Source organism: Manis javanica, chromosome 7, assembly GCF_040802235.1.
Source record: "Manis javanica isolate MJ-LG chromosome 7, MJ_LKY, whole genome shotgun sequence".
NCBI lineage: Eukaryota > Metazoa > Chordata > Mammalia > Pholidota > Manidae > Manis > Manis javanica.
The window spans coordinates 116,776,934-116,784,781 of NC_133162.1; the positions used below are offsets into that span (position 1 = coordinate 116,776,934).

At 49.9% G+C, this 7,848-nt stretch overlaps 1 long non-coding RNA gene across 2 annotated transcripts in view; it reads right to left on the reverse strand.

Moving 5' to 3' along the window:
* LOC108391909 (uncharacterized) overlaps window positions 1–7,848 on the reverse strand; it is a 146,066-nt gene that overhangs the window by 80,313 nt on the left and 57,905 nt on the right. The window lies entirely within an intron of this gene.

A 7,848-nucleotide genomic window follows, 5' to 3' on the forward strand; every position in this document is an offset into this window, starting at 1 on the left:
TGCTAATAAGGCATGTGAAGCTACACCAACCAGATCAGAGCATGGGAGCTATATAAGCAGGCCTCTCCTTCCTCTCGGGGTCCGGCCCGACATTCTATGTCACAAAAGAGCTGAAGAATAAAGCTTTCTGCAGAAGAATCCTGCTGTTGTTGCGTGCTGTTCTTGCCGGCGAGAACGGGGCGCGCGACAAGTGGTGCCGAAACCCGGGAACCAGAACATCACCGGCACAGGGAGGACCCTTCAGACATCTGGAGAGGATTCAGAACTGCAGGTCAGAAGAAAGTCCGGAGAGGTAAGTTCCGAGAGGCCCCTGCTTTTTCGGGTGGTGGCTAATGGTTCTCTGTAGATAAAGAGGCACCATGGGGAATGCACCGTCATTAGTCACGGCACTGCAGACAGCTCTCAAGGAGCGAAACTTGAAGGTCTCCAGCAAGGTCTTAGGATCTTTTGTTAAGGAGATAGATCGTGTGGCCCCCTGGTTCATTTGTTCAGGGTCCCTCTCAATCCCGAGCTGGGACAAACTGGGGAAAGATCTTGATAGGGAGGAGGAGGAAGGTAGCCTGAGGGGAGGCACCAGGCCCCTCTGGAAACTGATTAGAGCTTGTCTGCAAGATGAGAGATGTGAAAAGGTAATAAAAGAAGGTCAGAGAGCATTGACAGATATCCAAGAGAGCATGTCAGAAACGGAACGAGAAACAGAGAGCGCGCGCGGCCGAAAAAAGGCCACAAAAACAAAGGTAAAGAGACCTCAGAGTGAGGGAGAAAGCCCGCCTAGGGCAAAAGCGAAAGAGCCCCGAGAAGCGAGTGACGATCGCCTTGGAGAAAATAGTAAATACCCCTGGAAAGAGCTGAGGGACCTCCAACTCTCCAATAGGGAATCTGAGGAGGAATCAACGTCCGCAGAGGAAGGGGAAGAAGATAAAACCACAGAGTGTAGAAGTAAGGGAACCAGTAAAGTAGGAAAGCGGACCAAGGAAAAAGCGAAAGTATGGTGTCCCCCGACACCTATAGCCCCGCCGCCTTACGGGAACGGCGCACTTTCGTTCTGTCACCCAGATACTCTCCAGGCAATCAGACAAATGTTTCCTGTCTTTGAAGATGATGGCGTACGTTCCCATCAACCCTTGAGTCATAAACAAGTTAAGGACCTGGCGGAGTCTGTCCGAGCTTACGGGGTTAGTGCTAACTACACCATAGCACAAGTAGAGAGATTAACCGAAACAGCCATGACACCCGCAGACTGGCAATACGTAATGAAAGCGTGCCTAGCCAGTATGGGACAATATATAGAATGGAAGGCGTTGTGGCATGACATCAGTATGTCCCAAGCACGCGCAAATGCAGCCGAGGGACCTCCCGCGGCTCATTGGACTTACGATATGTTGACAGGCCAGGGGCAGTGGGCGGCGAATCAGACAGCTTTCCCTCCGCAGCTTTACGCGCAAATAAACACATGCGCCGCCAAGGCGTGGAAAGCCCTTACAAATAAAGGAGAAGTATCGGGGAATTTAACAAAGATCATCCAGGGGCCGACTGAACCATTTTCTGACTTTGTTGCTCGTATGATGGAGGCCGCAGGCAGGATATTTGGGGATCAGGAACAGGCCATGCCCCTAGTAGAACAGTTGGTGTTTGAGCAATGCACCAAGGAATGTAGGCAGGCTATTACGCCGTGGAAACAGAAGGGGTTGAGTGCCTGGCTGAAAGCCTGTCGAGAGATAGGAGGGCCGCTTACAAACGCGGGCCTGGCCGCAGCCATATTACAGAGCCACAAACAAGCCAGGAGCACTAATAAAAATATCAAATGCTTTCAATGCGGGAAATTAGGACATATAAAGAGAGAGTGTAGGAGCCCAGCTGCAGAACAAACAACCCAGAAGACCCCCGGATTGTGCCCTAAGTGTAAGAAAGGCAGGCATTGGGCCAATGAGTGCCGGTCTATTAAAGACATAGATGGGAAACCCTTAGAGTTGCCAAAAAACGCCCAGAGGGGCCCCCGTCACCAGGGCCCGCAAATATATGGGGCAGCCAGCACGCAAGTGTCCTTCGGGAGCAACCAGGCCCCCCGAGGAGAGCCACTCCGGGTTCCGCAGGATTGGACATCCATGCCACCACCAGAATAGTGTTAACTCCACAGATGGGGGTCCAGCCCATCCCCTCAGACTTTAAGGGACCCCTACCACCCAACACTGTTGGGTTACTTCTGGGGCGCTCCTCTACCGCATTGAAAGGCCTGGTAGTTCATCCCGGAGTCATAGATCAAGATTATGAAGGACAGGTGAAAATCATGTGTTCAGCCCCCAGAGGAATCTATCCCATATCCCCGGGAGACCGTATTGCCCAACTGTTAGTATTACCTAGTTTGCATGCTCTATACCCCGCTGCTGGTGGGGAGAGAGGGGAGAAGGGCTTTGGTTCATCCAATTGGAACTCAGCATTTATAGTATTGGATTTAGCAGACAGACCAAAATTAACCCTTCAAATAGAGGGAAAGAGCTTTGAGGGAATCCTAGACACTGGAGCAGACAAAAGTATTATCTCTGCAACCTGGTGGCCCTCCAAGTGGCCTGTGACCCAATCCTCTCACTCATTACAAGGTTTAGGATATGAGTCAAGTCCTTCAATTAGTGCCAGACCATTGAGATGGCGAGCCCCTGAAGGACAAGAGGGTACAGTCACCCCTTATGTACTCCCTCTACCGGTCAATTTATGGGGGAGGGATGTCATGAGAGACTTAGGCCTCAAACTCATTAATGAATACTCCACCCCCGCCCAAGGCATGATGATGGACATGGGATACATCCCTGGCAAGGGGCTGGGGAAACACCAACAGGGACACATAGAGCCCATCCTGCCCAAAGTAAAGAATGACCGTCACGGCCTGGGTTTTTCATAGGGGCCATTGAAGATGCCATGCCCATACCTTGGCTCACAGAGGAGGCCGTATGGGTTCCTCAGTGGCCCCTATCCTCTGAAAAATTAGAAGCAGCTCATTGCTTAGTGCAAGAGCAGCTCCAAGTGGGACACCTAGAACCCTCTGTGTCCCCATGGAACACACCCATATTTGTAATCAGAAAAAAGTCAGGATCATGGAGGTTGCTTCATGATCTGAGAGCAGTAAATGCTCAAATGAGAATGCTTGGACCCGTACAACGGGGACTGCCACTCCTCTCTGCCTTACCCAAAGAATGGAAAGTGCTCATAATAGATATTAAAGATTGTTTCTTTTCTATACCTCTAAGCTCCAAGGACAGGGAAAGATTTGCTTTTACTTTGCCAGCCATTAACCATGAACAACCTGATGCCAGATTTCAGTGGAAGGTCCTCCCTCAAGGAATGGCAAATAGCCCCACCATATGTCAACTGTACGTTCAGCGAGCGCTAGACCCACTTTGTAAGACCTATCCCATGCTAAAGATCATCCATTACATGGACGATATCCTTCTCTGCTCCCCACAACCAGCAGAAGTAGAGGAGGCATACATAGATCTCGCTAAATCTCTAGAAACTCGGGGACTGAATATAGCAAGTGAAAAGGTCCAAAGATCTAGTGTTAGCAAATTCTTAGGAGCCACCATTCACACAGATGTAATTTGCCCCCAAAAGCTTGAAATAAGACATAATCAGTTGCGAAATTTGAATGACTTCCAAAAACTCTTAGGGGATATTAATTGGTTGCGCCCATACTTAAAGATACCCACCACGGAGTTGACACCATTGTTTAAAATCCTAGAAGGAGACCCACAACTAACATCATCGCGCTCCCTCACACCTGAGGCATTACAAGCCATTCGCAAAGTAGAACAGGCTTTGATGACAGCACAATTAAATAGAGTGCAATCGAATGAACCCTTTGAGTTGTGTGTCCTTCCCACCCCAGAACTGCCAACAGCAGTCTTGTGGCAGCACGGCCCACTGATCTGGATTCATCCCCAAGCCTCTCAGGCTAGGACAATAGAGTACTATCCGGCAGCCGTGGCCAAACTTGCTCTGAGAGGAGTAAAAACCTCCATGACACATTTCGGAGAAGCTCCAGCAAAAATTATAACCCCTTACAGCGTAGAACAGATACAAGTATTATGCGCTATGAACGATGATTGGGCCATACTTGCTTACAGTTTCTCAGGAACCTTTGATAATCATTTCCCTAAACATCCCCTCATCAACTTCGCCAAAAGTCATCTCCTAGTATTTCCTCGGGTCACTAGCCTAACCCCACTGCCTCATGGAAAAACAGTTTACACGGACGGGTCTAAGACAGGCACAGGTGCCTATGTCCATGATGGCAAAGTTGTGACAAAAGGCTACACGCCTGACACTCCACAAATAGTGGAATGTCGCATAGTCTTAGAGGTCCTACAAATCTTTCCTGAACCTTTAAATATTGTGTCTGACTCCTGTTATGTAGTTAATGCAGTCAAATCTCTAGAAGTGGCCGGGCTAATTAAAGCGTCCAGCCCAGTAGCCACCTTATTCAAACAGATGCAATCAGCACTACTTCATAGGCAATCTCCTTTGTATATAACTCATATCAGAGCACATTCAGGCCTTCCCGGGCCTATGACCCAAGGCAACCACCTAGCAGACCTCGCAACCAGAAATATAGCTTTTCCCCTGCTAGACCCTATCACCGCAGCTTCAAAATTCCATGCACAATTTCATGTCACTGCCGAAACACTGCGCAAGCGGTTTAGCATAACCAGGGCCGAAGCTAGGAACATTGTCCTTAGCTGCCAACACTGCTGCAGCTTCCTTCCCACACCTCATGTTGGGATTAACCCCAGAGGTATTAGGCCTTTACAAGTTTGGCAAATGGATGTGACGCATATTTCGTCTTTTGGGAAACTGAAATATGTACATGTATCCGTGGATACTTGTTCAGGAGTCATCTTTGCCTCCCCATTGTCAGGAGAGAAAGCTTCCCATGTCATCCAGCATTGCCTTGAAGCTTGGAGCGCTTGGGGGTTACCACAGATTCTGAAAACAGACAATGGCCCAGCCTATACCTCTACAAAATTTGCTCAATTTTGTCATCACATGGGGATAAAACATATCACTGGCCTTCCCTACAACCCACAGGGTCAAGGGATTGTGGAACGCGCGAACCGCACGCTCAAATCCTATTTACTTAAACAAAAAGGGGGAATTGAAGATATACCCCCCACACCAAAAACTGCCATAGCCCTAGCACTTTTCACTATAAATTTTTTGAATCTGGATGCTCAGGGCCATACAGCAGCGGATCGCCATAATCAGTGGCCAAAAGACCCACAAGAACTAGTAAAATGGAAGGATGTGTTATCTAACCAATGGAAGGGCCCGGATCCAATCATAATCAGATCCAGGGGAGCTGTATGTGTTTTCCCCCAGGGTGAAGAAAACCCCTTCTGGATCCCGGAGCGCCTAACGAGGAAAGTCCTCAGCAAAGGAGATGACTTCGCTGTACCTCCTGACCCTGCTCCTGACACTGGAGGCCCCGACTCAGGGAGTATTGAGATGGGGAATCCTGTCTGCCTTTCCTAAACCTATGCCTGTCCGCTTCAATGCGGCTGTTTTTCCGCGCTTTTTCACTACCAATTCTAGTATGAATCTGCCCTATTTAGCTAAAGACACCCTAGTAGCCCCCCTGGGAGAAAACCGATCTTTCACGACCAATGGATCTATATGTTTCACTGTCCCACTAAACACGACTGAGGAGACCGGCAGGAAGAATACGTGCATCACATTAAGAAGAAAAACATACGGGTGGTTCTTTACAGATACCCGTAAAGTCCTTTGGATTAATGGCACTTTTCCTACAAAATGTAATGGCACGTACGGTCCGCCTCCCCAGCCCAGGTATGCCCCTCATTGTGTAGGTGAATACGAGGGAGAAAAGTGGCCCTGGACCGACTGTCAATCTGCTGTAACAGCGTGGGCCACAGAGAGACAGGAGTTCACCATCTCCCCAGATATGGAGGGACGGCCAGCCCGGGAAAGCTGGTGGGAGAGCGAAATACTCACAGGCCCGTTCCACCAGCAACCAAACAGGAATCCGTTCCACAAGTGGATGCTGTGTGGAATCAATGGCTCGTGCACTGATATCTCCCCTTTTTCTGCCCTCCTGGGCGGGGAGGTTGGAGCTTCCAACTATTCCTACTGTGGCAATATCAGCCACCCAACTACCCCTGCACCGGGAGGATCTCCTTCGACATCGGCTCCTAAGGTGACGTTGGAATGCGGACTGTCTTTCCAAAATTATGGCAGAGGCATAGTGAACCTCACCCAGAGCCAGACCCATAAGTCCCCATTTCCACCTTCTCCTGTATGTGTATATCCCCCTTTTCTGTTCATCCTATCCAATAGTAGCTTTGACTCCTGCTCCAATGAAACCTGCTTTCTGTCTCAGTGTTGGGATGCGCATAACTTTACCAATGCTTTAGTAGTCCGCATCCCCCGTGGGTCCCTGTTCCTGTAGACGCCCCTAATACCATGACTCTGTTTCGAGAAAAGCGCGATTTCGGCGTTACAGCCGCCATAGTGCTCCTGATTTCCGCAACCGCGGTCGCAGCCACCGCCGCTGGTATAGCTTTAGACACCTCCATCAAATCGGCTACAGAGCTCAATAACCTTGCAGCCTCAGTAGCTTCTGCCCTGGACCAACAGTCCACACTTGACGGCAAACTGAAAGGAGGGATAATGATCCTCAATCAACGCATAGATCTTGTAGAGGAACAAATAGAGGTGCTCTGGCAAATGGCCCAACTGGGGTGTGAGCGGAAATATCAGGCCCTCTGCATCACCAGCGTACAATATGAAAATTTTACACGGGCAGCTAATCTGTCACGGGATCTGTCCCAGTATCTTTCAGGAAACTGGTCCCAAGACTTCGATGAGACGCTAGAGGAGCTGCGGCGAGAAATTATCCACATCAACTCCACCCGTCTAGATATCTCCGTGGTGGAAGGACTCTCTTCCTGGTTCCTCAGAGCTCTCTCCCATGTCAAGGAGTGGGCGGGAATGGCTGGGATGGGCGTGTTCCTGCTTGGGGGTCTCATGCTCCTGCTCTGGTTGTTGTGTAGACTCCGCAATCAACACAAGAGGGACAAGGTGATCCTTGCTCAAGCCCTAATGGCAGTGGACGATGGCGCCTCTCCCCAAGTGTGGCTCAACATGCTCAAAAAGGAAGCTCAGCTTTAGCTTGAGGTAGCTCCTGCACCCTGAGCCCATGTGGCATTGCACCAGGCCCGAGTACCTCATTGCTTAATCACAGCTTTCTCTAAGAAGCTCATGGTGCAAGAGGGTTGAGAAAAAAGGTCCAAACCCTTTGTACCAAGCGGTCCCAACGCCAGCCAGAGGATGCGAGGCAAAGCACTGCAAGAGGTCTTGGACCCCTCTGAGAGGCATGCCTGACTGCATAGGGGCAGATGCCCAGAACCCCTCTCCAAAAAGGGGGCATCAAGAAGTATGATGGAGGTCAGGCCTCTGTCTCCGCCTCTGCTGGCAAGTTCCGCTTTAAGCTTCTATAAAACAAAAAAGGGGGAGATGTTGGCAGCCGCGCCCATAAGATGGCGCTGGCCGGAAGGCCCAACACTGCCTAGTTTCAAAACACCTCACCCACTAAACCACATGCTAATTGCGCCTTGGCATAAGGACCAATGAGAATCACCAAGCTGTCATGCTAATAAGGCATGTGAAGCTACACCAACCAGATCAGAGCATGGGAGCTATATAAGCAGGCCTCTCCTTCCTCTCGGGGTCCGGCCCGACATTCTATGTCACAAAAGAGCTGAAGAATAAAGCTTTCTGCAGAAGAATCCTGCTGTTGTTGCGTGCTGTTCTTGCCGGCGAGAACGGGGCGCGCGACAC